General features: G+C 30.6%; 1 protein-coding gene across 2 annotated transcripts in view; it reads left to right on the forward strand.

The window, feature by feature from the left end:
* Window positions 1–9,009, forward strand: part of LOC127288626 (uncharacterized) — a 72,687-nt gene extending 63,678 nt beyond the window's left edge. The window contains exons 5-6 of one of the 2 annotated variants that reach the window (XR_007844067.1): window positions 6,505–6,621; window positions 6,695–9,009. The gene's annotated coding sequence lies outside the window, so the exon portion shown is untranslated. The remainder of the gene's footprint in view (window positions 1–6,504; window positions 6,622–6,694) is intronic. The other variant, XR_007844065.1, reaches the window with a different exon arrangement.
* The last annotated feature ends 5,027 nt before the right edge of the window (window positions 9,010–14,036 follow it).

A 14,036-nucleotide genomic window follows, 5' to 3' on the forward strand; every position in this document is an offset into this window, starting at 1 on the left:
TTAAAGAAAAATAAATCCTAAATTGTCAGTCGAGGAACAAAAATCGCGATCACTGGTGATTATTTGCGTCCGGACATAAAACAAGTGAAGAATTATTGGTTATATGGCAAGTCAGTTCTGCAGCGGGGTTGGATGGGGGTTGCAGCGAGCAACGCTGCTGATTCCAGGAAACGTGTCCTGGCAGCTTGTTAGGTGTCCCCAACAGTTCTCTAATATATGACTCGTGCTTTCCCCTCCGGGGACGAGGACTAGCGGTGGACCATCTAGTCTACCTTCGCCTTTACCTGCATCTGACAACGAAATAAAATCGTCTCTCGGTCTCGTTCTCACGATTAAAAAATAACTTCATCGGTCAAGGCTGCGATAATTAAATTCTGCAATGGTACATGCTCGTTGGAACGGCCATGAGAACATCCGGGGATTCCGAATCTCAAAACTCGTCAAACATCTCGATTCTGTTTCTAGTCGATATCAAATATTTTCACTTAACTGAAACCCTCTACACTAGTTAGATTCACATTTCAATAATAATAGTTCCTAATTTCTGAAATATTTTTCTAAATATTAATCTCTAAGGAATAAAAATATGTCTCAGGTACAAAATAAAATATAATTACAACTATGTTTATACATATTGCTTCCTCATGAAGAAGCATTGTAATACTGAAATTTTTCGAAAACGATTTTTTTATGTATCTTTATGTTTTTCAACCTCAGAGATCCGAAATAACATTTTTAAAAAACGTTAATTAGTTAATAAAGATTAACAATTATTTTTTTCATTTAATTAAAAAAATCGTTTTTTGTCCATAACTTTAAAAAAATGTTATGACAAATACGAATATTTTTCTTTAATTTTGAAGACTTTTTTAAGACGCATCATTTGAGCTATTGGCTCAAAAGCTCAGATTTCTACTGTTCTTTTATTCAAAGTTATAGCACTTTTAAAAATTTGAAAAATTTTTTTTGACAAATACCTTAAAAATAATTTATTTATACCTATAGATATTTATCTTTAGTTTTGTTGAGTTTCTCAAGGCGTATTTTTTGATCTATTAGCGAATATCTTACTGTTATTTTATCCAGAGTTATTAAAATTTTTAAATTGAAAAATTTGACTTTGTTGAATTATTTATTTGAAAATCTTAATGAAACTTTAAAATGATCGTTACCAACTTAGAGTATTTATAATAAATAAATTTGTAATTATTAATCTCAAAAACCTTCAAGTAATGAGTTTCAAGCAAATCAGATCAATTAAAAAATTTTTTGACTATTGGATCCGCAATATAAAATTTTGAAAAACCAACATCATATCATTACTACTTAGGCGGAATTATTATGCATAATGACTATAAACATCGTTTTTTAAAAGGTTTGACAATTAAAAACAACATTTTCCTCCCGAAAATTAACAAAAGTATTAAATAATTAGTCACCAGGACAATTTTAAACCTCGTCTTCAAAGGACATATATGGCCCTATATATATTTTATTTATTTCAGTTGTTAAAAGTATTGCATGAATGTTTATATAAAAAGGCACTGTGTTATATAATATATTGTTACTACCCAATTAGCACGTAATATTCCAGTAATATTAAAATCTCCTCCTCATGGTAATATTACTGTAATATTATAGAATATGTAAATTTTTCGGGTTAAAAATCAACTCAAAAAGGGAGTTAATATGATTTAGTTAGTTAAAACTAACTCTCCAGGAATAAAATTAACTCGTAAAGGATTAACTCCCTTAGCTTCAACTCCAAAAGGGTAGGACTTTTATAGCATCCCCTGGTGAGTTAAAATTTAACTTCTTTTTTTACAGTATACTGGAATAACTTATGAATTGATTACTGGAAACTCCAGTAATTTTATCGCCATACATACATCATTAGTTTTTTTGTTCTAAATTAAATGCATAAGAATATATTAAAAACAAAACTACGATTTTATTGAAATTTAAATGAAAATTTTATTATGCTAAAAAAATAAATTTCGCAAAAAAATTATTGGAGATTCCAGTATTTAATCCAGTAGTTATTCCAATAATTATGCCAGTAATTATTTTTCATAAGAGACTGGTAATCCTTGTAAACATTTTGTTTAGCCAGTTTAGAATTGAAATCAATTTTTTCTCAGAGATAACAATTTATGTGAAATGTGTATATGATCAACCTGAACTGAAATTGATGAGTCCATCGAAACATTTTCAGTAATTAATTTTTATCAACTGGAAACACTTCAGGCATCGTAGGTATGATTCCGGGAGAATTGATTGTTTCTCTTCCTATATGATTCCTCTTCTCACAGGCTTCTGTCTTTTAAACATTTGCTTCTATAAACGGGGAGGACTCTGAAGCGAAACGTGTCGTTTGCCTGTGGTCCACGATGTACATTATTGTACATACAAGAGATTGATTGCGTTGATTGACAGAAAATGGAATTTTAATCGACCTCTGTCAACAATATTCACCTGATAACTTCCTCCACTTTTTCTATTGTTGAACATTCGTTCACTTTTGATAATACAACACACCAATCAACGTCAATATTGTCAATACCAACTCATCATTTTTTTCTGATATGTATACAAATACTTTTTATGTATTAGAAAGTAATGTTACAATTGACATTCGTAATACTATTTTTTGAGTTACCGGTATTTAAATGTATTTTGTGGTAAGGTAACAGAAGCTGCTCTGAACATGTTATCTTGATAAGAAAGGACTGAGAAGATCAGAAAGAAGGCCTAGAGGTCAGGGGTAATGAATTCCGAGGTTAGGGTCGACACTCGAAGTATGTAGGTTGGATGTTTGGAACGGTTTCCTTTTCTGAGCCTGTTTGGAAATCCTTTCTATCTTTATTTTATGTACCCTCTCCTATCGCTATTCCTGATTGAGGGTCTTAGACCAACACCATCAAAACCAGAGAAGGTGGGTTGAGAGGAACGAGACGATTGTGGTACCGTTCGTGTTCTTGGTTCTTGGAATCACTAATTAGTGTCTTTCCTGTTTTATTCCCTCACGTTCGCTTAAAATTCGCTGGCCACGAGCTATTCATTCCGATTGGCGGTCCGATTGGTAATCCTATTGACCACTCCAGGAGACAGATTGACGCCTTTGATGACGATTCCTATTTTAATTTTCTAATAATTATTTTTTCAATAATTGACATTTTTTAAAATGTTTTTAAGAACGCAATATTTAATGAAAAGAACACTAAGAATTTGTCTAGTAATCTGCTGTTTGTCACTGAAACACATTATTTCACCGAAGCATTGCTTAAAATATAAACAGGTATTTCAAGTATGTCTAATAATTATTCCTCTTAAAGAATTTATGCCGAAGGGCCGCAAATAAATAAAACCGCTGCCAAGTTAAAGTATTAATTTTTGTCTTCATTTCACAAACACTTTACTTCCTCATCGAGGTTTTATTTATGGGGCGAAATTCCTGAAGCGATCCAACTGAAAAAAAGTTTGCAAACATACATTAGCCCTATGAATGAGTACTTCTATTATTGTCAAGTTTTATCAAAAACTGCAGAAGGAGAGAGGTTTAATATTGTTCTTTATAGCATATTGAAAAAAGGTGGAAGTTAATAATTTTAATTTTTAATAAAATTCTCAAGTCCTACTTAACGCCCCCAAATAGGAAAAATTTGAAATATATGCTAATGTAGAGTATTTTTACAATTTAAACTGGTAAGGATTAATTTGAAGCAAAAATAAAAGAACCCATATGAAAAAGGGGAAAGAAAAATGTAAATCTTTTTTAAAAATTAGTTTTGTTACATTAAAAGGAATATTTATTGTGTCGACAAATTAAATTTTTCTTCTGTAACAACTTTTTTGTTCTGCACTGAACCTGCTGCGGAATTCAATGTTGGTTTTGCATCGGGTCGCTCCTGTTTATTGATCGTCTACTCAATATTGTTCAGAGAGACGTTCCACGCGGCCCACTTCCATCTATGGGTAGCAAAAGATATACTGTAAACGCCGATTTGGTTTACTTTCGCCTTATTCACATACTATATAGCTATGCACTTATACTTAACAACGAAAAGCATTTTATTTACGAGACTCGAGTCACCAAGATTGATTGCTGTTGCAAAACATGCGTGCCGTACGTTCCTGACAGTTTGCATAAAACGCAACCTAGAAGTACTTATATGTTTAATGAGCACGGAAGATAAGTTAAAGAGTTCAGTTCATACCTCTCTCAACCGTAATACCTTTCGGCCACCAATTAACAGGAGCTGACAGTTTTATTAAGACGCTTTTTCAACATCGCCAAACAAATTTTTTCTTTTATAGTGTTAGTCTGGGCAAAAGATTTAACATTTTTTAAGCTTTTGTGTCTACAAATATTGACAACAGCAAACTTTATATTTCACTAATAAATACATGAACAGAAAACTAAAATTACATTTAAAAAAATAGTTTCGGAGATAGAGCAATTTGTTCTACCTCTTCAGATGTTTAACCTATTCCAAAATTATTCTAATAATTATTTTAATTTTTTTATTAAGATTTTTTAAATTTCTCCAACATTGACTTAAATTTTAACTCTTTTTGGAAAAATTGAATTTGTTTTATGGGAGTTGAATTTCATTTTATTTGGATTTGAAAATTATGATTGGATCTTACATTTGGTTCTTTAATTTTATGAAAAATTTGTAAATAAATACAAAAATTAGATTTAAATCTGTTTCTATTTTAAAGAGTATGCATATGAAGTTAAATAAGAATTATCTCTCATCAGAAGTTAATTTTCGCGAAAATAGTAACTAGTTAAGTAGTGTCAGCTTGCCAGTCGATCAATATCAATCCATTACCGACCACACACCCTTAATGTTTCCCATTATTTCAAATTGATGGTGATTTCGTTAACTTGAGAATAATTCGAGTTTGATTTTCCCATGGACTACCACTGCACACTCGCTTTCATTGAAATAAAATATAGTTAAATAATGAGTCGCTTGTGTCAGTTGCGAAGGGCACTTCTAACAAGCTGCTTTTCTTCGGACACGTTCGAAAGTGATTGGAGACGAGGACACGTTTAGCTAAAGGAAACTTTTAACGGCAGCACAATGCCTCTACGCCTAAGAGAAAAAAAGAGAAAGGATCACATGGACGGAAAGAGGTAGAGTGTTCCTCAACAGATAGCAGTTTTTTGCCCAATTGAATTGAATGTAAAACATGGCTTTACATCAATCTGAGCCGCGAGGCTGAGTGACCAGAGTGATTTAAGTATTGGTCCTCTTTAGACTTCTATGATGATTCGCGTGTAGGTTGCTACTCCTCAGGTTTGTTTTTACAATCAAGAATCTATCATTTTTTGTGATCCCTACTTTTCTGTAATGTACAATTAATATATTATTTAAATATTATATTAATTAAGCACAAAAAAATTATTTGGTGGGGACATCAATAATAAAAATGGACGGTGTATTCATCCATTTTTTTTAGTCGATACATCAATTGATAAGACCCAATTATTCTTTTTTCGAGAGGCTCTAATCCGTTTTGAAAGAGAACAAATATTCTCTTTGCTATTAATTGTTTACCTTTGTCAATTATTTAGCAATCTTCTAAAATAAAAAAAAGATTGCTCAGTTCTTTCACAGCTTTTCATTGTCAAAGAGAATTTATTCTCGAGAAAATTCAGAGTGGTACTAATTATTCTAAATTTATGTTCTCCAAACATCCACTTATCTCTTCTTCTCCCTAAACGGAGGAAAGGAAATGTCCCGCAATACGAGATACGTGATATCAAGGTTCGGATCTACCCGAATCATTACATAAAGACAGATATAGTAGGTACCTACACCCAATATTGGATGCAGCAAGTGTGTATAAAATGTATTCTGTAATACTCTACACAGCCATTGTGTATATATTACACACACATACACACAAATGGAGCTCATATGGTATGCGGGAATCCCGCGCGATTCCCAACGCCATTTGACGTAAATTGCAAGGAACCACGTAAATTGCTCACGCGCCAGTCACGTTTCTACTTTATTCCGCACCGCAACCAAGGCAGAGAAGACGATAGCAGCAAACATTCCGCAACTGTCACTCCATTGCAACCGATCTTCTTTAGCTTCTAAGTCCTGGACTGAACAATCTCAGCGTGGACCACACGGTTCGACAACCTGATTTTTACATCTACAGTATTGATTGTCGGATTTCCCGTGAGAAAATTTATTAGTTGCTTAAATTTTTGACTGATTCTTTAATTTTTATAAATTTATTTGTAGTAAATGATTCAAATTAATCGAATTTTACATTAGTAACGTTCTACTGTTGAAAAAATAACTATGTTGAATATTACAGGTTGTCAAGAAATTTAGAAAATTATAATACCTAAGTACGTAAAAAATGTAATAGAACAAAAGAGAATAAGAGAAAAATGAAAAAGAGACATACCCTATCCTAAAGACAAATATAGCACGAAGCGACAATTAAATAATTCGTTTCGCATTCTGATCCCAGGTGTGTTGCATGGGAGGATCTCACTATGAGTTTGGGCATCTGGTCCCAGTTACGTAGGTGCAGTAAGGAAGAAGCAGAAGAAGGTGCAGACGTAGGTTACATACATCAGGTAGGTAGGTGGGTTCCCTTTTCTCAGGTACCTAACCGTTGTCTTAAGGCTACTATATATTACATCCTTCTCTTCTTGCAGCTCTCACACACTTCTGGCTCTTCTTCTCTTTTTTGTATTCTTCTTCTTCTTCTCCTTCTTCACATCCCTCGTCACCAACATTGGACCCGAGAAGAGGTTCCACAGGCCCCGTGTCGTCGCGGGCATTCCTGGAGCTGATTTTATTTGTAGGATGTCAACTAGTTAGACAGAGAGGATGAGGAAAAAGAAAGAGTGAAAAGAATGTTAGAAAGAGGGACAGAATGTTAGGTTGGTAACGTGGCCATGATGGCATCGGCATAAAAGAGGATGAGGATGGGACCCGAAGTGGACAGGACCAAACGGCAATTAATTCCTTTTTAGATTTATTGTGTCTAACGTCGATGAGACCACCGGATCCTATTACCCAACCAATGATTTTCAGCCTCTGCTACCTCGAGACGCGAGTCGTGCCAATCACTTGAAATGCTTTAGGAGACCCGGACCCATAATCGTACCCAACAACTTGGTGGTCTAATTATTCAACTTGCAAGAGTCCTTGCCTTCCACTTATTTAACCCAGTTCTCCTGCAACTAACGAAGAGGAAAATTAATTCTGTAAATTATTTTAATTCAAGAAACTTAACAGTTTCTACTTTCCTATGTTCAGCAACTCGATAAAACAGGACTGTTGCTCTCTCAGTGCAAAACTTTTTTTCAGAATAACCTACGGACGTTCGGTTCACTAACCTCATCAGTCTTTTAAATACAAGTGATAGAAGGGCTTTTAAAAATTAAACGGATTCGCTTGAATCATCTTTAAATAACAAAGTCATTTATAGAAAATATTACTATTTATTTTTTAGTTTTTTAAGGAATTTTTATTATAATAATTTACTTGTAATATATGAGGTATAATATAATTTATGTAGTGACTAATAGCATCAAATTGCAACGTATCCAGATAACATGAGTTACATCATTATATGAGACATTTTCTAAGAAAAATGTTACACTAAATTTATTTGATTGACTGAATACTTTGGTAAATTATTGTTCTAATAAAAGAAATAACAAATCTGACAAATATTTGTACATTTAAAAAAAAATTATAGTAAGTAGTAGAGGTTAATATTTAATTTATAAATATGTATTTTAAATAGATTTTTCAGGGTTAATTTTGAAAAAAAAATTTCTGACATTGAGAACTACTTGAAAAATCCTTCAAAAGGCTTTATTTACAAATTAAAATTCATAAAATTTTATCAAAACTATATATGGATCTGAAAATAACAGTGCTACTTAGTATGTCAAAATTTCAACCCCTACTACTTTCTTTAATTTATAGGGTTCCAAAGTCGTTAGGAACCCTATTAAAATCACTTTGATAGTATATAGGGTAAAACCGGGATAGATGGCCATACTTTTTTTAAATGTCGGTAAGAATAAAACGGAAGCAGTCTCGGAAGCAATTTATGTATTAATTTTTATTGATAATTAAAAAGTGAACATTATACTTTGAAAAAACAAAAAATTATTTATAAAATTGTAATGATAACAATTTGAAAATGAATGTTTCTTAAAAAAATTCAATTGGCTATCTCTCCTGAAATGTACAGGTTCATATTTTAATATATTAGTTTGACATATTCTTAGTAACTTTGCAAGTTTTTTGATACAACTAATCCGATACAAAAGAATAAATTAGCTTCAAACATTAATAATTATAAATTTTTAATTGAAAGTTTAAACTTGGGTTAATTGGTTGGAACAAGTTGATCTTAACAGTAAAATATGATATAAAATTTTTGTAATTGAAAAAAAATAATGTGACCTACACTGTTAAAAATGTTCGTAAATTTACAACATTTTTAATATACCAATATATATTAAATTTAAGAAACTGTACTTTGAATTATATTAAGATCCCTTTTTGTGGTAATATTAATATATTGGTGTCTTAATCCTGATGTTTGTAAATTTAATATACTTTTAATATACCACGGTATATTAACTTTAAAATACATGTACTCTAAGTTAATGTAATGTACATCTATATATAGTAATATTAATACATTAGTGTATTAATGCTTTATTTATCCTAAATTTGTACGTGTCTTATATGTTTAAAAGAGTAGTTATTTTAATGATTTATTTTCAACTTTTACGTTTTGCATTGAATCAAAAATTTATTTGATTAAAATATTTGATATCATTAAATATCACAGAAAAAACCTGGTTTCAAATTAAGTATAAATTCCATACTCAATTTGATTCGCAGCAAAAATGAAACTGGGATAATTATCAAATTAAATATGGAATTTTATTCATACTCAATTTGAAACTAGGTTTTTTCAGTGATTAATCGACTATTTGATTAGCTTTTATCAAATAAATATTAATTTGTATTTTTTTTAGTAATGCAATTATATTATTTTTAATTAATTTAATAATTACTACAATATTACTTATTTTAATTAAATATTTATTTGACATAATAGTCAAGTGGCAGGTTGTTTGAATCAAATAAATTGTTTTCAGTGTACAACTCTAAAAGTTTACTTAAAAAATTTTTTAAATTCGCTTCTATTAAATATACTTACACAATTTTTTCCCCTGTAGTTTTAAGGTTAATAATGGTATAGATTCAAATGACTTTCCACTAAATTTCGTTCATTTTCATTTTAAATATTTATTTAGTTGAATTTCACAACAATTACCATCCATAAATAAAAAAATTAGTACTTTTTCAAAGAAAAAATAATACATTTGTTTGTATAAAAATATTTCTCTTTCAAGTTGTTGATAAGAAAAGTGTAAACATTTTTCAGACGAAACAAAAAATAAGAGGTGAATAAACAGCATTTGTGATAAAAGTTACAAATCATCTTTGTCTAGTTGCATTATGCAAAAAGTTAATATTCAGCAACAATAATTTCTTTAAATATTTATCAAAAATTTATTTCAAACATTTCTTTTTTTTAGAACATTCTTATTACTGTATAATGTAAAATTATGGAAGAATTGGATGATTTTAGGTAAATTGTAAAAAGAAATTTAAATTACGACAATACTGTCTATATCTTATTACTTTAAATACTTTAAATAGGATTAGAAAATTTTAAATTAATAAAAATTGCAACTATCTAGGTGAAGTAGAAAAAATATTAATAATTAGAGACACTAATTGTATTTTAAATAAGTAATAAATTTTTGTATTAAATATATCTTTAATTTTGTATAATAACTAAATCGAAATGTTTAAATATTTTACACAATCTTATGTCTTCAGCAGTTACAGTTTATATGGACAGTGCGAATATTAACTTCTAATTCGGTTATTTAGTCGCGGTAGTTAAAGCGTTAGCGTTAGGTCTTAGATTAGGTAGGTGCGCCTGGGTTCAATCCCCGTAGGGTTCAAATTTTAATTTAATTCTGAGATTCGAACGTAAAAGATACAAGTAGATAAAATTATAAATGATAGTATTAGTTATAATTAATGTTTATTTTTATTAATTGTTTAAATTATTTTTTTTATAATCATTTTAGCAGGAGATTTTGATGTTTTAAATTTAATATACCGGTATATTAATATTAATATACCGCAGTAAATTAAATTTAATATACACAAATATATTGATATTAATATACCTGTGTATTAATATCACAACATTGTGGTATATTAAATTTAATATACGGTATATGCAAATTACTTCATATACAAGTATATTAAATTCCCCATGGATATTTTTAACAGTGTATCTCTATGAGGAAGCAATATATTCATCAAATGAATAGGGTAAGTCCGGGGGAGTTGCGGTTATAGTTTTTTCAAAGGCATGTAAAAATAAGAAGAAAGTGATTTATGTATTAACTTTCATTGCTAATTATACATTGAACATTTAACTTACAAATAATAATAGAAATGATAAATTTTTCAAATGTAAACAATCTTAAAATTAATATTTTTTAAAAAAACGCGTTTGGCCATCTCTCCCGGAATGTACGGGGGAGATGGACAATACTTTAAAATCATTCTTTGGCTTTTCGCTTTATCGATCAGAATTCTTAATTTAAAGTGATTAATGTCTTCTTTTGCTTCTTCTGACCACATTTCGAATATTTATCATTAAATTCAGTGCAATTTTCATGAAGCCAAAGGTGACAATCATTGCACTGAATCCAGTCTTCGATAAGAGCTCTCTGTTTGTCTGTCTCACTAACACAACAAGTCTACAAGGTATTTTTTTGAGATATCAGAGTGGTTTCCAATTTATTTTTGTGTCCTTGACACGATCCCGGGTTACAAAATTGCGTATCACGTCAGGATTTTGAGTAAAGTGGGGGTAAAGTCTCCAAAACACGTGTTTTTGAGGGTTTTCAGTATTTTTTTCTCCTTAACCTGACGTGATAGAGACTTCTATATAGGCTTAAATTAAATCTTATATCTTACACTTTAAGACTCATATGCGCAAGGAAAAAAAAATTTTTAATTTTAAATAAAAATTAGGTTCAAATCACCTAAAAAGATTTTTGGGGTATTTACCCCTATTTTTTCAAAATTTCAAATTTTTTTAATCCTGCGTAAATGAGTCTTAAAGTGTACAATATAAGCTTTAATTTAAGCATATATAGAAGTGTCTAGCACGTCTGGTTAAGGAATAAAAAAATAATGAAAACCCTCAGAACACTGTTTTTGGAGACTTTACCTCCACTTTATTCATAATCCTGATGTGATACGCAATTTTGGAACCCGGAATCGGGTTCAGCACACAAAAATACATTGGAAACCATTCCGCTATATATATAAAAAAGTGTTATTTTGTAGACCTGTGTTATGATTGTTTATAAACGTTTTTAAGATTTAATTACACAATAGTGATTATTTTATTTGATCATATTTAAATTTGAAAATCTTTGTTGGAGTGTCTTGTAATATATGTCATATAAAATGTCATTTGCCACAGAATTAATGTTTTTTTAGCGAACACACGAATCTCAAGGGTGCCAATATCTTAAACAGTATGGCCATCTCTCCTAATGTCAGGAGACAAATTGACACAACTAAAATATAAATAAGTAAATAAAATTTTTGAATAAATATAAAGTTATGACAAAGCTTGGGTCATGTACTTTACAAAAAAACATAAAATTCAAAATTATTCTATAAAATAACATAACACAAGTGAGAAACGTAAACTCATCACTTTTTTTCCGAACTGGTCAAAATAACAAATCAGATTTTTGCATACTTTTTCAATATTTTTCGTTAAGTTTTTTCTTTTAATTGTGTTTTGCCACAAAATAAAGCGAACTAATCTTTAATAAGCGATACCTAGCAGCAAATTCTATAAAATATTTGAATTGGCCATCTCTCCCGCATGGCCAACTCCCCCGGACTTACCCTACAAGAAAGGGAAGTACCACTTGGCAGCGGTTTTTAATTATACTTCGATAATATTAGGGAACACTGAATTCTCGTAATAGTGTATTACTTAATGTGCTTCTTTATATCCCAGGTGAAACGATTCTACGGAAACTACACCACGGAAATTCCACACGGAATTCCGTAAAAATTATATACGGAATTCCGCAAAAATTTCCGCAAAATTTTTGAAAGAAGTTCTTTTGTAATTTTGCGAATTTTTTATAAGAATTACACACATAATCTCTATACAGAATTGCACAAAATTTTTGTCGGAATTGCACAAAATTTTTGTTTTAGAATTTCACAACTGTACACTAAAAAAAATTTAGCCGAAATCCTCAACTACCTTTAGTTAACTGACTTGAAAGTAGTAAAAGTAACTACTTTTTTGGTTATTTTAACTATGTGCGTGTAATTTAACTATTTTTTATGGAGTTAAGAATTAGTAGTTAATTGTATTTAACAAAAGTAGTTAAATCAACTTCAAAAATTAGAACAATTACAAAGTCTCCTTGACCCAACTAAATTCTTAGTTCTTTTAACTACTTTTTAATAGTCCATACAACTTTTTAAATTCAGTTAAGGACCTATTGAACTATGCAGGGTAGTTAAAAAGTAGTCAAATCTACTAGTTTTTTTTTATTGAGTGTATTTTTTACTGATTTTTTTGTAATTTTAAAATAACTGCTGGTGGATACACTGAAAAAAATTAGTCGAGAAATTCAATTACCGTTAGATAGTTGACTGAAAAATAGTAAATTTCTTTTGGAAAACGTTTTATTGACCTCTCAAATAAGTTCGACTAGATATTAATTAATCTATCACAAATTCTATATTATATCCACCAGGAACATCATCGTCGACTAGTTTTCGTTATAGTAGCAGCAGTTATTTTAAAATCACATAAAAATCAGCAAACAATAAAGTTGTGGAATTTTATTGAAAATTTTGTGCAATTCTGTATGGAATTCTTCCAAAAAAATTCGCAAAATTATGAAAGGAATACTTTCAAAATTTTGCGGAATTCCGTATGGAATTTCCGTGGAGTGATTTCCGTAGAATCGTTTCACCTGGGATTCACCTTGATTCAATCTCTCATTTTTGTTTTAATCTACCTTTCGATTGCTTCTCCTGTAATCTCTTATTGAAATAATATAGTTTGTCCGTATATCGTGATAAAAAACAGGTGAACGCAAAGTAAAAACAAAATTGACTTCAGCCGCAGATTTTTTATCTTCATTTTGTCAATTTTCATCGTACCATCTAGATCGAAACAGATGGAATATCGATTTGGTTTTGAAAATTAGCTACTTAAAGTGGTTATCGGTTATAATATGTTGCGAGGTTTCTTGTCACGACCATAGATTGTTGGGTGCTTTGGTAGCAGAGACTGCCTGCTGTGCAGCCCAACACTATCGGTTCTGGATCAGCCACGGATTTCAGAAGCTACCAACTCTTATATCTGAGTGTTTATATGTTTATGCTTATATGTGGCGACTATTTACGGACCTCCTGTTGCCATAACTGCACGTTCTTCGCTGTGCAAAAGCAATCGGATTTACAAAGAAGCTGATGCTTTACTTTGAACCTTTAGGACCCTAGGCGTTGAAGTCCCTTTTTTGTTTGTTAGTAAGAAACGATTACTTTTCCCAAGCATTTTATTTCAGGTTTTGTAGCGGGTCTTACATGTGGGATATAGTCCGTGATTCAAATTAAGTCAAAGCTAAAGAAGCGTCAGTCTCATTTACTTTGGCAGGTGGAAGCTTCTGAAACGTGGGAAATCATTTGATTGTGTGAGTTAGGTTGAAATTTATTCAATCTTTAGTCAGCAGGGGATCGAAAATTGATTTTAGTGACTGTCTTTAGTGGAATTTAAGTGGAGATTTTGATCAGATAAGAAATATTGTGTTTCTGCGTTGAGATCATTATATTTTGGTCAAGTCTGTATTTATTTTTATGTCACCTTTTTATTCTAAA

The sequence above is a fragment of the Leptopilina boulardi genome, unplaced genomic scaffold (genome assembly GCF_019393585.1).
Source record: "Leptopilina boulardi isolate dan_hultmark-lab unplaced genomic scaffold, ZJU_Lbou_2.1 LbouV2_392, whole genome shotgun sequence".
Classification (NCBI taxonomy): Eukaryota; Metazoa; Arthropoda; class Insecta; order Hymenoptera; family Figitidae; genus Leptopilina; species Leptopilina boulardi.